General features: G+C 56.1%; 6 non-coding genes and 2 pseudogenes across 6 annotated transcripts; all 8 read right to left on the reverse strand.

Moving 5' to 3' along the window:
- Nucleotides 1–1454: 1454 nt before the first annotated feature.
- On the reverse strand, nt 1455–1566 carry LOC133106605 (U5 spliceosomal RNA). Its single transcript, XR_009704566.1, has one exon. It is a non-coding gene; the product is annotated as a U5 spliceosomal RNA (small nuclear RNA).
- Nucleotides 1567–1890: 324 nt separating this feature from the next.
- Nucleotides 1891–2081, reverse strand: LOC133106370 (U2 spliceosomal RNA). Its single transcript, XR_009704480.1, has one exon. It is a non-coding gene; the product is annotated as a U2 spliceosomal RNA (small nuclear RNA).
- Nucleotides 2082–2513: 432 nt separating this feature from the next.
- On the reverse strand, nt 2514–2625 carry LOC133106606 (U5 spliceosomal RNA). Its single transcript, XR_009704567.1, has one exon. It is a non-coding gene; the product is annotated as a U5 spliceosomal RNA (small nuclear RNA).
- A 332-nt stretch (nt 2626–2957) lies between these two features.
- LOC133106419 (U2 spliceosomal RNA) lies at nt 2958–3136 on the reverse strand (annotated as a pseudogene).
- Nucleotides 3137–9337: 6201 nt separating this feature from the next.
- On the reverse strand, nt 9338–9449 carry LOC133106607 (U5 spliceosomal RNA). Its single transcript, XR_009704568.1, has one exon. It is a non-coding gene; the product is annotated as a U5 spliceosomal RNA (small nuclear RNA).
- A 332-nt stretch (nt 9450–9781) lies between these two features.
- Nucleotides 9782–9972, reverse strand: LOC133106381 (U2 spliceosomal RNA). Its single transcript, XR_009704482.1, has one exon. It is a non-coding gene; the product is annotated as a U2 spliceosomal RNA (small nuclear RNA).
- A 432-nt stretch (nt 9973–10404) lies between these two features.
- Nucleotides 10405–10516, reverse strand: LOC133106608 (U5 spliceosomal RNA). The gene has a single exon (XR_009704569.1). It is a non-coding gene; the product is annotated as a U5 spliceosomal RNA (small nuclear RNA).
- A 332-nt stretch (nt 10517–10848) lies between these two features.
- LOC133106336 (U2 spliceosomal RNA) lies at nt 10849–11021 on the reverse strand (annotated as a pseudogene).
- Between the last annotated feature and the right edge of the window lie 5937 nt (nt 11022–16958).

Below are 16958 nucleotides of genomic sequence, written 5' to 3' on the forward strand. Positions count from 1 at the left end.
CCTGCTTGGCCCTGTTCGCGTAGGAATCAGGGCAATCTCTGAACAGGTGGTCTGAAGACCTGCAGAGATTGCACCTGATTCCATTTACGCACTCAGCCGCGAGATGCCCCACCTCCCTGCACCGATTGCAGAAAATGACCTGGCAGGCCTCTGCCAGATGGCCATAGGCCCCACACTTTCTGCAGAGTTTTGGCTGGCCTTGGTAGAAGACCAGCCCCCTGTTCTCCCCCAGAACAATTAGAGAGGGCAGATGCCTTAACCCCCCATATCCATTTTTGTCCTCCACCAATTTTACAGGGACCTTCCAACTCCCAGTCCAAATTCCATCTACATCCATTATTTTCTGGCCTGGCCCCCTAACCAGGCAGTAGTTCCTTAACCAGGCTACCAGGTCTTCCGACTCCACCGTCTCATTATACATCTTGAACACAATGTATTTAACCGAGTCATCTGTGAGCCTCTCAATGTCGAACATTGAGAAGCTCTCCTTGCTTTTTTCGATTGAGTTCCAGAAGGAACCCAACAGCTGAGGGGTGCGGAAGCTTACGTCAAAGCCCCGACCCCTCGGGAGCACAACCAAACAGTTTATGTCTCCTGGCACAAACTTTAAGGCTCCCATGAGAAGCTTCCTGGAGAAGTCCAAACGGGACATCTCCAGGAGCTTCCCTTCCTTCTCCTTTAGGGAGAAACGCACACAGCAGTGCCTCCGGGCGCCGACCCTAGCAGCCGCCATCCCGGATACGCCACCACACAAATTTCACCACACTACAAACAATTCTACAAAGACCTCCAACAAACCAAGAAACAAAGAAAAGCAAGCCCAAAAAGGGCCTTACCCTCCCGGAGGACCCCCTCACTCCTCCTCTCCGGTTGGGCTCTTAACACAATCTACACACAAAAAAAGACACAAGCAACAAAAAAGACAACTATTATTTACTTACTTTTTTTTGGGCGTGACAAGACTCCTCTCTCACCAACCAACGATTCGACCGCCTATCTTAGCCAAAAGGCCGAGAAGCGATAACCACAAACTGGCCCCTGCCGACGGCGCCCTCCCGGTGGCCCCGGACCGCGCTCGGGGGAAGACGCCACCTGGCCCAGGAGCCGGCCCCCCTCCCCGCCTTCCCAAGAACCCTGCGCACGCACTGACTGGCCGGTCGGCGAGCTACCGTAACGACCGGACTCAGCTGGCTCCTCCCACCAAGATCCACTGTCCTCCACTGGCAGGCACAGCCGCCAAAAACACTCGACACATACCGAGTACACTGTTACTTACTGAATAGCTGCTCTCTAGGCAGCGACCAAAGCTATTTAGCGAGCGGGGCATCGATCGCACGCGGCAAGCAGGCGATAAGCTAGAAACGAGCAAGTCGGCTCGGCTCATCGGCGACTCGCAAGCAACCCGCATACCTGTCGCACATTGCCGTCTGTCCTTAAACCGTTCGAAGTTGCCCCGTCCCGTGGACGGAGCATCCAAAAATAGCACAAACTCAGGTGCGTTCCTCTCCACGGAAATCTTTAGTAAAAGGCGAAAGATTTGTGCGTGCTGAAGAGAAACCCGAGCGAAATGTGACCTTTCAGCGCACCAGGCGCCTCCGGCCCCCTTCCCAGCCACTCCCACTGACCCGGGGTTGCCACTGCCGCCAGCCGGCCGGACAGACAATCCGAGAGGGAAGGTGGGAAAAGCGAGACAGCGCAATGACAACAAACAGTTACGTCCCGCACAGAAAACTACATCATTTTGCTAAAAAACAGAGGCAAGCACACTTACAACAAGGGCACATATTCACCCTATTTACAACACAATTTACATATATACAAAATAAACAAACAAACAAAAAGGGGGAAGAACAGGGCAACAAAACACAACCTTTTTTTGCACAAAACTTGGAGAGGCGCACCGTTCCCGAACGCACTGCAATAACGGGTCGATGCTTGAAGCGGACGGAGCAAGCTCCTTCTCCGACTCCCTGTGCCAAAAATCCGTTTAATATATAGTCCCCTGATAGGGGACGTATCAGATATTAAACTGATAAGAACAGATACTACACTTGATCTTAGCCAAAAGGCCGAGAAGCGATAACCACAAACTGGCCCCTGCCGACGGCGCCCTCCCGGTGGCCCCGGACCGCGCTCGGGGGAAGACGCCACCTGGCCCAGGAGCCGGCCCCCCTCCCCGCCTTCCCAAGAACCCTGCGCACGCACTGACTGGCCGGTCGGCGAGCTACCGTAACGACCGGACTCAGCTGGCTCCTCCCACCAAGATCCACTGTCCTCCACTGGCAGGCACAGCCGCCAAAAACACTCGACACATACCGAGTACACTGTTACTTACTGAATAGCTGCTCTCTAGGCAGCGACCAAAGCTATTTAGCGAGCGGGGCATCGATCGCACGCGGCAAGCAGGCGATAAGCCAGAAACGAGCAAGTCGGCTCGGCTCATCGGCGACTCGCAAGCAACCCGCATACCTGTCGCACATTGCCGTCTGTCCTTAAACCGTTCGAAGTTGCCCCGTCCCGTGGACGGAGCATCCAAAAATAGCACAAACTCAGGTGCGTTCCTCTCCACGGAAATCTTTAGTAAAAGGCGAAAGATTTGTGCGTGCTGAAGAGAAACCCGAGCGAAATGTGACCTTTCAGCGCACCAGGCGCCTCCGGCCCCCTTCCCAGCCACTCCCACTGACCCGGGGTTGCCACTGCCGCCAGCCGGCCGGACAGACAATCCGAGAGGGAAGGTGGGAAAAGCGAGACAGCGCAATGACAACAAACAGTTACGTCCCGCACAGAAAACTACATCATTTTGCTAAAAAACAGAGGCAAGCACACTTACAACAAGGGCACATATTCACCCTATTTACAACACAATTTACATATATACAAAATAAACAAACAAACAAACAAACAAAAAGGGGGAAGAACAGGGCAACAAAACACAACCTTTTTTTGCACAAAACTTGGAGAGGCGCACCGTTCCCGAACGCACTGCAATAACGGGTCGATGCTTGAAGCGGACGGAGCAAGCTCCTTCTCCGACTCCCTGTGCCAAAAATCCGTTTAATATATAGTCCCCTGATAGGGGACGTATCAGATATTAAACTGATAAGAACAGATTTTTTTTGTATTTAAATTAATTTATTGGTCCGCACCAACCTCATTACATTTACATACAAACCATAAACAAACAAATTCCAAACCACATCCTCTTAACAACTGTAAACTCAAAACCCCACCCTCCCCTGAAGTCCCAAAGTCCCAACACATTCCCACTGTACCAACACATTTCAAACCAAACAAAAACAGAACCGAAACAACCATACAACCCCCCACCCCACCCCCTCCCACCCCCCACTTACCCTAATTACTAAACCCCAAACAAACAACTCCAACAACAAAAACCATCCAAATACAAAAACAACAAGAAAAACCCCACCCTCCCCCCACCCCACAAACCCCAAACCCGACCACCCCAAGCACATACATTATATTTACATATTTACATCTTTACATTCCCCCGGGACCCCCCTCCCAGAGGAAGAGCCTTTCCAGGCCTCCCCAGTACTCCCGCACCCATTCCCACCCGTGCACCACCCCATCCCCCCTTATTCTCTCCGCTACCCTCCCCGAGAACCTATAATGGAGCTGGCTGGGAGTCAAGACCCTCAGCCTCGTCCCCACTGCTGCCATCCTGTCCTCCCACAGCACCAACTTCCCATACCCTACCACCTCCCACACTACACCCTCAGCCACGGCTCCCACTGCTGCCAGCCCCCGCCTGTACAGAACTCTCTCTCTGCTCAGGGTGAAGGCAGGCCCTATCCCACTGAGGAGGCCCTGCACCAACCCCCAGTACACCCTTGTGAACTGGCACTCCCATAGGGCGTGAGCCACCGACTCCACCAGCCCACAGCCCCTTGGACAGAGTGGGCTGGCACTGCACCCATGGCGATGCAGCACCTCCCGCACCGACAGCCTGCCCATCGCGCACAGCCAGTGGAGGTCCCGCACCACCCCTGGTGCCCTCCCCCCGCTCACCTTGCCCCACTCGATGTTCAGCGGCACCCCTTCAGGACCTGCCACTTGCCTGCCCGCAATGCTCTTATACAGCAGCCTGTGCTGGAGAAGGCTCTCCCTCTCCACTGGAGCCGGGCACTGCCTAAGGAAGCGCAGCACCGCCTGATAGGCCGGGGACTGCTGTTCTGCCCGTGGAGCCACGTGGGTCAGCGGCACCCAGTGCCTCAGCGCGTTCGCCAGGTGGAAACGGGCAAAGTGGTAGCACTTGTGGGGGACCCTTCCCAGGACCATCCTACACGCGAACGATGTAAAAATCGCGTCAAGTTTCAGGGGGATTCTCGGCACGCCGCGACCCCCCTTGTCCACCGGCATGTACATGAGGTCGCGACGCACATATTCGTACCTCCCTCCCCACAGAAACTTGAACATGGCCCTGGTCAGGGCCACCTTGAGCCTTGCAGGAACTGGGAAGACGTAGGCCAGATGCAGGAGTAGCGGGAGCAGGACAGCCCTCACCACTACCACCCTCCCAGTCAGTGACAGCCGCCTGCGTGCCCACACCCCCAGCCGTGATCTCACCAGCGCCATACGTTCTTCCCAGTTCCGCTCCCCACTGCCCTGGGGAAAGAAGCGCACCCCCAACACCTTCAGTCCCCCTTGGCACCGCTCCCAGCCACCGTAGTCCCTCACCTCCTCTCTCCACCGGCCACACAGCAGGACTGAGGACTTGGACAGGTTCACCCTGGAGCCCGTCCCTGCCGCAAACCTGTCCACCAGGACTCTCACCCTTGCCAGGGACCGAGTTGAAGACACAAAAATTGTTGTGTCATCAGCATACTGCTGGATCTTCAACTCGGCCCCTGCGGCCCCTGGGATCCTCACCCCGTCCACACCTGGGTCCCGACGCACCAGCTCCGCGAAGGGCTCCATGAACAGGACGTAGAGCAGCGGGGAGATTGGGCACCCCTGCCGCACCCCCCCCGCTTGCTCCACAGCCCCGCTCAGAAACCCATTGATTTTAACACAGCTGTACACTCCCCTGTACAGCATGCGCAACCAGGACCGAAACCGGGGGCCCAAACCCATCTGCTGCAGGACCCGGAAAAGGAAGGCGTGCTGCACCCGATCGAAGGCCTTCTCCTGGTCGATGCTGACCACCGCCAGAGGAAGGCCCCGATCGCGCACCCAGTCAATTGTGTCCCGCAGCAGAACCAGGTTCCAGCTGCAGGACCGCCCAGGTACCCCACAAGTTTGGTCAGGGCTGACCAGGACGTCCATCACCTGCTTCAGGCGGACCGCAGCTGCTTTGGCCAGCAGCTTATAGTCCGCCGTCAGCAGGGTGATTGGACGCCAGTTCTTAAGATCAGCCCTGTCACCTCCCTTATAGAGCAGCGTCACCACTCCTTTCCTCATGGAGGCCGACAGCGCTCCCCCCTCCAGAAGCGCCTGAAACACCTCCACGAGATCCGGACCAATGATGTCCCAGAACTCCCTATAGAAATCCCACGGGAGTCCGTCATGCCCCGGGGCCTTCCCTTCCCTCATGGAGCGGAGCGCCCCTGTCAGCTCCTCCAGACTGAGCTCCGCCTCCAGTGCCTGCCCTTCCTCCCGCCCCAACCGGGGCACCACACACCCCAGCAGTGCCTCCTGCTCCTCCGGGTCGCACTCTCTCCTGCTGAAAAGGTCTCGGAAGAAGCCCTCCGCGATCCCCAGCATCTCCGGGACCCCCGTTTCCAGCCCCGCTTCCCCTTTCAACCCAGAGATCACGGCGGCCCTCCTCCGAGCCTCAGCAGCCTGAAAAAAAAAAGCAGTGGGCTTCTCCCCCTCCTCCATCTCCCTCAGCCGGCCCTGGAAGGCCAAGGCCTTAGCCCTCCCCTCCAGGAGGCTTCTCACCCTCTCCTTCGCCCCCTCATAGGCCTCCCACCTCACTGCCCTCCCCCTGTTGAGCTGGGTGTGCATATACGCCAAGGCGTCTAGCCACTTCTTCACCTCCGTCCGCTCCCTCCGCCGCTGCGCCATGCTGTACCTTTGGCAAAAAAGGCCGAAACGCACTTTTGCCGCCTCCCACCAGTCTACCACTGTGGAGTAGAACCCCCGCAGTGCCCTCACGGCCTTATAAAAGCCTCGAAAGGCCTCCTGGAACGCCCTGGATTTCATTAGGGAGGTATTCAATTTCCAGTAGCCTGGCCCCCATTGCGTGTTGGGAATGGGGACCGCCACCTGCAGCATGTCATGGTCAGATGCCCATGAAGGCTGCAGCGTGGCGGTCACCCCCACCCACTCCTTCGGCACAAAAATGTAGTCCAGGCGGCTCGCAGCTCCCCTGGAATTCCGCCAGGTAAAGCCTGGAGCCGCCGGATGTGCCGCCCGGAAGGAGTCGACCAGGCCGTAATCCCTGACCAACTCCGCCAGCGCTCTTGCCGAATAATCCCCCCCCCCAGCAGCGCTAGCCCCACCCCCATCCAGCGACACATTAAAGTCCCCCCCCAGGATTATCCGCCTGGAGGTGGACAGACTGGGCACCAGCTCCCTAAAAACCTCCAGCCTCCGCCCACTCCGAGTTGGCCCGTACACATTAAAAATTCTTATTTTAAAAGGACCCTGATTAACGTCTGCGTACATCGCCCGCCCCGCCACAATGTCCACAGACTCCTGGATTTCCATATCAGCGCCCTTCACCAAAATCCCCAGCCCATCGGCATGAACGCTGCCCACCGACCACGCCGATGGGCCCCACGTCCACTCCTCTGAGAAACCCAGTACATCCCCCATGTCCCGAAGGTGCACCTCCTGTAACAAAAAAACCTTCCCTCTTGTCGCCGCTAAAGAGGCAAAAAGTGCCTGCCTCTTCCCCGAGTTTCTCAAACCCCGCACATTCAAAGTGATTACATTTACCACCATTTTTTAAACAAAATTTTTTTACTGACCTTCAATCCCCTTCCTTCTCAGAGGAGTCCCCCCCTCCCTCGAGTCCTTTCTCCATCCCCATCACCCCTGTGATCCCCGCCACATCCCAGCCTGCAAACTGGGAAGCCGGGCTGACTGCCGGTCCCGCTGAGGCCGCAGAGGCTCCGGATGCCTCCTCCAGGTCCACCTCAATGTCCACCTCCTGGGCCTCCCCCTCCGCCGAGTCTGAAAGGGCCAGGAACCTGTTCTGCAGAGGGATGCCCGGTCCTGCCTTTGCTTCTCTCCCGTTCGTGTCCCCCGAGCGAACCCGCTTCCGTGCTGCCACCTGCGCCCACTCCGGCACCTCTCCCTCTGGAGGAGGGCTGTCCCCCCACGCCAACGGGGTCTGCAGGTCCGCAGTGGTGCACATAGCCGCTCCCTCCGCCTCCGGGGACAAAACCTCCTCCACAGGAGGCACCGACAAAGGGGAAAATAGCTCCGGCGAACCCTCTCTTGGGACTCCGGACCCCTCCGCCCAGACCCTCGCCTTCATCACCACTGCCCCAAGCCCCAAACCCAGGCCAGGACGCGAGGAAGGCCCGAAGATCTGCCCCGGTGAGTAGGCCCGGACCGGACCGGAATCCGGACCCAGACCGGAACCCGGAACCGGACCAGAACCCGGAGCCGGACCGGAACCCGAACCGGAATCCGGAGCCGGACCGGAACCCGAACCGGAATCCGGAGCCGGACCGGACCCCAGAGCCGGACCCGGGCCGGAACCCGGAGCCCGCACGGAATCCGGAGCCGGACCGGAACCCAAAGCCAGACCCGGACCGGAAACCGGAGCCCGACCGGAAGCCGGACCCGACCCAGACCAAGCCTCCATGGTCTCACTGGACCCCCTTGCCTCTTGCTCTGTACTCCCCTCCGCGCCCCTCCGTGGCTCCTCCAAAGCTGAGGTCTCGCTCCTGTGCCCAGGATGCAGGGATGGTTCCGGAACCGGAGCCAGCCCACCAGGCCCCACCCCTTCCTGATCCGGCCTAGTGGCCAAGGCCGCCGCAGAGCCTGGGCTAGTAGTGCTGGAAGGCCCAGCCCCGTGCTCCGAAGCCTGCCCTCCCTCCGTAGCCGACTCCCCTGCTTCTCGCCCGGCCTTCCTGGTGCTAGGCCGTGCTTGACCTCCAGGAGGCCCAGAGTAGGCCCCAAAACCACCCTGCACCAGGGCCGCAAACGACCTCACCCTTTCTGGGCAGGCCCGGAAAAGGTGCTCCACACTCCCGCAAAGACTGCACATTTTCGGGGCCACACAGTCTCTTGTAGCATGCTCCGCCGATGCACAATGCCTACATCGGTCAGTGGAGCACACCGCCTTAACATGCCCATACAATCCACACCTACGACAGTACAAAGGTTGCCCTGGGTATACCAGGTAGCCCCTGTCCGGGCCTATGGAGAAGGCCCCAGGAGGATGTGCTACCCCCCCCACCCCTGAAGGATCCTGCTTGAACCGGACATTAAAACGTCTTTTCCCGTTCCAAAAACCAAATCTGTCTTTCAATTTCACCCCCTCCCTCACATCTGAACAGTACCTGAGCAGGAAGGCCAGGATGTCCTCCTCCCGAACAAAGGGGTTGTAGAGGTGGATCATCAGGGGTCGCAGGGCCTTGTTGTATAGCAAGTGGACGGTAATCCCTTGCAGTGCCGGGTCCTCTTTGTGTTCCACAAATTTCTGGTGCAGGTTGTAGCAGGCGGCTTCTGACACAAACGTTAAATCAAAAAACCCTCGTGGGGAAAAATCCTGGAGGCAAAAAACTGTCTCGCTGTCAACCCTTAGTAACTCCTTCAAGATGTTCTTCACAAAAAAATCCAAAGTGAAACCTTTCCTCCTCTCTCCGTCCTCCATCTCCACCCGAACCGTGTTCCTCAGCCGCACCCTGTGGGTCGGCACGTCACCTTCCGGCGTTCCCATCCTCTTCCCGTCTTTATCTTTGCCAAAAGGCCGAGAAGCGATAACCACAAACTGGCCCCTGCCGACGGCGCCCTCCCGGTGGCCCCGGACCGCGCTCGGGGGAAGACGCCACCTGGCCCAGGAGCCGGCCCCCCTCCCCGCCTTCCCAAGAACCCTGCGCACGCACTGACTGGCCGGTCGGCGAGCTACCGTAACGACCGGACTCAGCTGGCTCCTCCCACCAAGATCCACTGTCCTCCACTGGCAGGCACAGCCGCCAAAAACACTCGACACATACCGAGTACACTGTTACTTACTGAATAGCTGCTCTCTAGGCAGCGACCAAAGCTATTTAGCGAGCGGGGCATCGATCGCACGCGGCAAGCAGGCGATAAGCCAGAAACGAGCAAGTCGGCTCGGCTCATCGGCGACTCGCAAGCAACCCGCATACCTGTCGCACATTGCCGTCTGTCCTTAAACCGTTCGAAGTTGCCCCGTCCCGTGGACGGAGCATCCAAAAATAGCACAAACTCAGGTGCGTTCCTCTCCACGGAAATCTTTAGTAAAAGGCGAAAGATTTGTGCGTGCTGAAGAGAAACCCGAGCGAAATGTGACCTTTCAGCGCACCAGGCGCCTCCGGCCCCCTTCCCAGCCACTCCCACTGACCCGGGGTTGCCACTGCCGCCAGCCGGCCGGACAGACAATCCGAGAGGGAAGGTGGGAAAAGCGAGACAGCGCAATGACAACAAACAGTTACGTCCCGCACAGAAAACTACATCATTTTGCTAAAAAACAGAGGCAAGCACACTTACAACAAGGGCACATATTCACCCTATTTACAACACAATTTACATATATACAAAATAAACAAACAAACAAACAAACAAAAAGGGGGAAGAACAGGGCAACAAAACACAACCTTTTTTTGCACAAAACTTGGAGAGGCGCACCGTTCCCGAACGCACTGCAATAACGGGTCGATGCTTGAAGCGGACGGAGCAAGCTCCTTCTCCGACTCCCTGTGCCAAAAATCCGTTTAATATATAGTCCCCTGATAGGGGACGTATCAGATATTAAACTGATAAGAACAGATACTACACTTGATCTTAGCCAAAAGGCCGAGAAGCGATAACCACAAACTGGCCCCTGCCGACGGCGCCCTCCCGGTGGCCCCGGACCGCGCTCGGGGGAAGACGCCACCTGGCCCAGGAGCCGGCCCCCCTCCCCGCCTTCCCAAGAACCCTGCGCACGCACTGACTGGCCGGTCGGCGAGCTACCGTAACGACCGGACTCAGCTGGCTCCTCCCACCAAGATCCACTGTCCTCCACTGGCAGGCACAGCCGCCAAAAACACTCGACACATACCGAGTACACTGTTACTTACTGAATAGCTGCTCTCTAGGCAGCGACCAAAGCTATTTAGCGAGCGGGGCATCGATCGCACGCGGCAAGCAGGCGATAAGCCAGAAACGAGCAAGTCGGCTCGGCTCATCGGCGACTCGCAAGCAACCCGCATACCTGTCGCACATTGCCGTCTGTCCTTAAACCGTTCGAAGTTGCCCCGTCCCGTGGACGGAGCATCCAAAAATAGCACAAACTCAGGTGCGTTCCTCTCCACGGAAATCTTTAGTAAAAGGCGAAAGATTTGTGCGTGCTGAAGAGAAACCCGAGCGAAATGTGACCTTTCAGCGCACCAGGCGCCTCCGGCCCCCTTCCCAGCCACTCCCACTGACCCGGGGTTGCCACTGCCGCCAGCCGGCCGGACAGACAATCCGAGAGGGAAGGTGGGAAAAGCGAGACAGCGCAATGACAACAAACAGTTACGTCCCGCACAGAAAACTACATCATTTTGCTAAAAAACAGAGGCAAGCACACTTACAACAAGGGCACATATTCACCCTATTTACAACACAATTTACATATATACAAAATAAACAAACAAACAAACAAACAAAAAGGGGGAAGAACAGGGCAACAAAACACAACCTTTTTTTGCACAAAACTTGGAGAGGCGCACCGTTCCCGAACGCACTGCAATAACGGGTCGATGCTTGAAGCGGACGGAGCAAGCTCCTTCTCCGACTCCCTGTGCCAAAAATCCGTTTAATATATAGTCCCCTGATAGGGGACGTATCAGATATTAAACTGATAAGAACAGATTTTTTGTTTTTAAAGGTTTTTATTATATCTGCCCTCAGTTTACATTACATCATATTCCTTGGGCTTACATTATTTTTACATTTTATTCAAACCATTTTAAATCCTTAAACACAAAGACTAAACAACACCAACAAAACCCAAGACTTAGAAAAAAAAACCTTTCCCGCCCCCACCCCAAAAGGTAAAAGTAAAAGACAAACCGGTTTCATTTTCCCCTCTCCCACTGGGGCAAACCAGGTTCACCAGACACCTTTCCAAAAATAAAACCATTAAATACTCCAGTCTTAAAAGAACATAAATACATAAATAAATAAACTTTAAGACTGTTAAAACCCAACACACAAAAGCCCTATTAAAATCCCACTTTAAAACCCTAGCCTTTCCACTCTTTTGTAATGGGCAGCCCTGTGTCCTTAAAAAACACACTCCTCTCCCTTCTATTCCACAAACACAAAGACCGCCCATTGCTGTTCCTCAGTCCGCACCCACGAGAGTCCATGCTGCGGGGCCCCACAACGACCGGGCCTCGTCCGCGCCTTTCCTCCTCCGGTCTCTCCTCATATAGTCTCTGACCAGGGATTTTGCCAGCCGCCACACTGCCTCCGGTTCCAGTGCCCTCCTCTCCTCCACCCAGAGAGTCCTGGCTGTCCAGAGGGCCTCCTTGCAGCAGTTCGCTGTGAGCCACATGGCCCTCCAGCTCCTGGTCCCCAGCGCCTGTTTTCCCGCCCCGTAACGGGCGTGCTGCAGGGTCATTGTCCCGCCTCTGAAGAAGAGGCCCAGCAGGGGGTCGGCCAGCCTCCAGAGCTCCCTGGCGGCCTCACAGTCCCACAGTGCATGGCGGACTGACTCCTCGTCCCGGCATCCATCCCGGGGGCACACCGCAACAGTAGCCAGGCGTCTCGCGTGCATCACTGCCCGCACTGGCAACACCTCGTGGGCGCCGAACCACGCCAGGTCCCTGTGTTTGTGGAGCAGATCCGGATGGGTGACCGCGCTCCAAACGGTTGTTGCTTGGCCTACCGCCAGCCCGCGCACTGGACACACCTGGTCTCTGCCCTGTACAAAAGAGAGGATAGCACGGTGAGAGGCCAGGGTACCCTCCCCCTCCCCCTCCAACCCACACTTCCCCAGAAAGGCCTGAAGCGGCCGATATGGCTTGGGCATCACAAACGCCATGGGCACCGTAAGGGGCACCTTAATGAGGCCCAGCCGCTTCAGGTACCTCCCTATAAAAAAACGTACGAAAAAGGATCCCTTCGTTTCCATTTTTAAAACCATAGATATGTGTAGGGCTACAAATTGGCTCAACATCACCCGGTAAAAATCTGGGACCCCCCTCCCGCCCTTCTCCGGCTCCCGCCTAACCCATTCCCTCCGGAGCCGTTCCCACCCCCCTCCCCATAAAAACCGAAACACACACCGATTAAGACGAGACAGGACAGAACGCGACGGAACAAAAATGACACCCACAAAAGACAATAACGGGACCAACACAGACTTTAAAACCAGGATCTTCCCTTGGAAGGTGAGCCTCCGGAGCTGCCAAAATTGGAGCCTGCGCTCAGCCTTCCTCAGCACCACCTCCCAGTTCTCCTCCCCCTTCCCTTCTGAATTAAAAATGAGTCCCAGCACCCGCACATCCCCCTGAGTCCCCACCAGGGGGAGTGCTTGGCGCTCTCCTTCCTCCCACACTCCAAGGGTTTTTAGGACTGATTTTCCCTGGTTCAGCCTCGACCCTGAGGCCTCCCCGTACAACCCCGCCTTCTCTAAAACCACTTTCACAGAACGAGCGTCCCTACATAAAATTGTGACGTCGTCCATATAAAAGATGCACCTGGCCTCCCTCCCCCCACTACCCGGGATCTTTAAACCCGCTATCCAGGCTTCCCTTCTCAAGACCTCTGCAAATGGCTCTATACAGCACACAAACAGAAGGGGGGATAAGGGACACCCCTGGCGGACGCCGCAGTTGATTTTCACTGCCCTGGTTAGGATCCCATTAACCAAGAATCTACTCCTCGCCCCTGCGTAAAGGAGTCCCACCCGAGCTAGAAACCTGGCCGGAAAGCCCATCTTTTGCAGTACACTGAACATGTACTGGTGCGAGACCCGATCGTAAGCCTTTTCGAAATCTAAATTTAGAAGAGCTAATTTCAGATTTCTGTCTCTCGCCAGACAGATGGCATCTCTCACCAACACCAGGCTGTCCGTGATCCTCCTTCCGGCCACTGCACAGGTTTGATCCGGGTGTATCAAACCCCCTAAAACCGATTTCATTTTTTCTGTTAAAATTTTGCTAAAAAGTTTCAAATCAAAATTTAAAAGTGTGATCGGACGCCAGTTTTTTAGGTCCGTCACCTCTCCTTTTTTAAATAATAGGGTCACAACTCCCTCCTTAAAACTGTCCGGGAGCTGCTCCCTAAAATCAAAATCCTTAAAAACGTTTACCAAATCCGGACCCACCAGATCCCAAAATGTCTCATAAAATTCCAGGGGCAAGCCATCTGCCCCTGGAGCCTTCCCTTTTTTAAAAGACCTCAGGGCGGTGGACAGGTCGGCTAAAACTATGGGGGCTTCAAGACCCACCCCCTCTCCAACCGTTTTGTCTATAACCCCCAAAAACTCCTCCAACCTCTCCTCCACCACCTCCTTGGTGGAGAAGAGGTTGGAGTAGAAACTTTCCACCTCCTCCCTCAGGCCCTCACTCGTTTCAACCAAGGAGCCATCCTCTTTCCTCAACCCCTTCATGAGGGCTCCCTGCGCCATCACCCTTTTAAAAAAGTACCTGGTGCAGGCTTCTCCCTCATCAATGTCCCTCTCCCTGCTCCTAAAAATAACGCCCTTCCCCTGGGCTTCCGCCATGGCAGCCATGAGACGCCTCGTCTCCTCCACCTCCGCTCGGAAGTCAAAACCCCCGAGCAGGAGGTTAGAGTAGCGATTGAGGCGCCTCTGGAGCCCGGCCCACACGCGCCTCTCTCTCTCCCGCTTCTCCACGCCCGCGTGGATAAAGAAGCTCTTTATTTTTGGCTTCGTGTCCTCCCACCACTCCGCCCTGCTCCCAAACAGGTCCTGGAGAGACTGCCAGGCCATGTACTTCTCCCTGAACTGCTCCTGCACCCCCCGCTCCTTTAGCAGGAGACAGTTCAGCCTCCACACCCCCCGCCCTACTTCCAGGCCGCCTTCCAGCACCAGGGAGCAGGTCAGGAGGACATGATCTGAAAAGAACACAGGGGTGGCCCGTGCTGTAGCCGCTGCCACCCCCCTTCCAAAAATAAAATCAATCCTGGAGGCTCTGGCCCCATCCGGACTAGTCCAGGTGAAGCCTGGAGCCGTATTTACCTGTTTTACCAAATCTTTAAGTTTAAAATCCTTTAAAACCGTGTTTAAAAACAAAGAGGTCTTATCTAAACTAAAATACCCGAAAACCCTCCTCCCTTCCCTTTCTAAAATGCAATTAAAATCCCCCACTAACAAAAGTGGAACCCTCCCCAGCAGGTGTGGGGATAACCCGTGAAATAACTCAAATCTGTCCTGCTTTAACGCTGGGGCATAAACATTTATTACACGAAATGCCACACCCCCAAAACTCAAAGAAACCGCCAAAACCCTACCTGGTCTAATCACCGTGTGACCCACCACCTCCACCCTTGTGTTGCGCACCAGGACTGCCACCCCATCCGCCTTGTTCTCATCCGACCCACTCCACACAGACGGGCCGTGGGTCCACCTCCTCTCCCACTCTTTATAGGAGGCGCTGAGGGGCAGGCAGCATTCCTGTAGGCAGAGGATGTCTGCCCCCACAGTTTCCAGGTTTGCGAACACTGCCTGCGCCCTCCCTGGAGTACGGATGCTTCTTACATTTATTGTGGCTATTGAGATGGTGGCCATTTTTTTGTGAGGGATTTTAAAACCAATAAGCCTCTTAAAAACACGGTAACACAGTTAAAACCATTTTCCAACACCTAGGGCTTATTGCCCCCTGCTGGCTCTGCCTCTACCCCCCCCGGGGCTCCCCCGGTGGTGGGCGGGTCCACCCCCAGGTACGGCCACTCATTGGGAGACAGCTGCGGGAAGACCGGGGACGAAGCAGCGGGCTCACTGTCCGACTCCCCAGCCAGCAAGCCCCACCTCTCCCTGAAACTTACCCGTCCCTTCTTTACCCCGCCCTCCTTCTCAGGCCCCACCACCTCGTCAGCCAGCCTCTTCATCACGCCGGCCTGAGCCGCTTCCATCTCCTCCTCGGACTCCACAGTCACCATGGACCCAGCCTCGGAATCCGACTCCACCGGTGTCCCGTACAGGTTTTCCAGGGACCCTTCTGGAAACAAAACCAGACTTCCCTGGTCGCCCCCTTCCCCTTCCTGCCTCTTCTTGTCCTTTTTCCCTACCCTCCGCTCCACCGTGGCCCCGCTGGACTCCCCAGCCCTGACCTCCCTCTCTTCTACCCCTTCCTCTCTCTCCTTGTCTTCCATACCCTTGCCCTGGGCCACTTCACCCCCTTCTTTACCCTTCTCTCCTGCCCCCTCCTGGGCCTTGCTGTTCTTCTCCTCCACTTCCTGCCCTTCTCCCTGGGCCTCTCCCTCAGTCTTCCCTACCTCTTCTCCCTGCTCCTCCCCCTCCTCAGACCTCCCCTTCTCTCCTCCCTGCTCCTCCCCCTCCTCAGACCTCCCCTTCTCTCCTCCCTGCTCCTCCCCCTCCTCAGCCCTCCCCTTCTCTCCAGCCTGCTCCTCCCCCTCCTCAGTCCTCCCCTTCTCTCCTCCCTGTTCCCCCTGTGTCTCTCGCTCCCTTTGCTCTTTGCTGGCTGCCCGGACAGCCTTTGTTCTGTTTGCAAAGGAATCCGGGCAGTCCCGAAACAGGTGGGTATTCTCCCCACAAAGGTTGCACTTCCTCCCCGTTGTGCATTCAGCGGCCAGGTGCCCCACCTCCCTGCACTTACCACACACCACCACTCTGCAGGCCTCAATCAGGTGGCCATATTGGCCACACCTGCGGCACAGCTTGGGCTGACCCTGATAATATATCAGCCCCCTGTTCTCACCCAGCACGATTAGTGTCGGCAGGTGGCGCATCCCACTGAACCCTGATGGGTCCTCGTTTAGCTTAATTGGCACTCGCCAAACGCAGGTCCAAATGCCGTCCACATCCATTACTTTTAGTGGAGAACCTCTCACCTGGCAATACCGAGAAAGCCAGGTGACAATGTCCGATTCCTCCACAGTCTCGTTAAACATACGGACAATAGCCACTTTTAGGCTATCATCCGTAAGCCTCTCCACATTGAACATGTCCAACCTCTCCTTAACCGTCTCATACTTTGCCCAGAACGAGGCAAGTTGCTGAGACGTCTTAAAAGAGAGGTCAAAACCTTTCCCTTGCGGGAGAACCACAAGGCAGTTAATTTCAGCTGCAGTGAAACCCAGCACTCCCCTTATAAATTTCCTTGAAAAATCAAGGCGGGACAACTGCAACAGCTTTCCATCTTTTTCCCTCAAACAGAACCTAACACAGCAATGCCTGCGCGTGCCCACCCTGGCAGCAGACATTCTCAAAAAAAAGGTCAGTTACCGACCAAACCCCCCAATAACCACCCAACACACAAATTACACGTTTCTTGTTCAAAATTATTAACCAAAAAAAGCAACCCCGGGCTCTTGCCCAGCCCCGAAGGGCTCAAACCCTTAAATCACCCCAATCAATAAATCACTTACCTTGCTGTCTTCAATCTCAGGAACAAACTTTTTCTTTTTTTTAAATTCAACAAATCAATCTCCTCCACGGACGAATCCTTGACCACGCAGCAATTTGACCGCCTATCTTAGCCAAAAGGCCGAGAAGCGATAACCACAAACTGGCCCCTGCCGACGGCGCCCTCCCGGTGGCCCCGGACCGCGCTCGGGGGAAGACGCCACCTGGCCCAGGAGCCGGCCCCCCTCCCCGCCTTCCCAAGAACCCTGCG

Source organism: Conger conger, chromosome 12 (assembly GCF_963514075.1).
Source record: "Conger conger chromosome 12, fConCon1.1, whole genome shotgun sequence".
Lineage (NCBI taxonomy): Eukaryota > Metazoa > Chordata > Actinopteri > Anguilliformes > Congridae > Conger > Conger conger.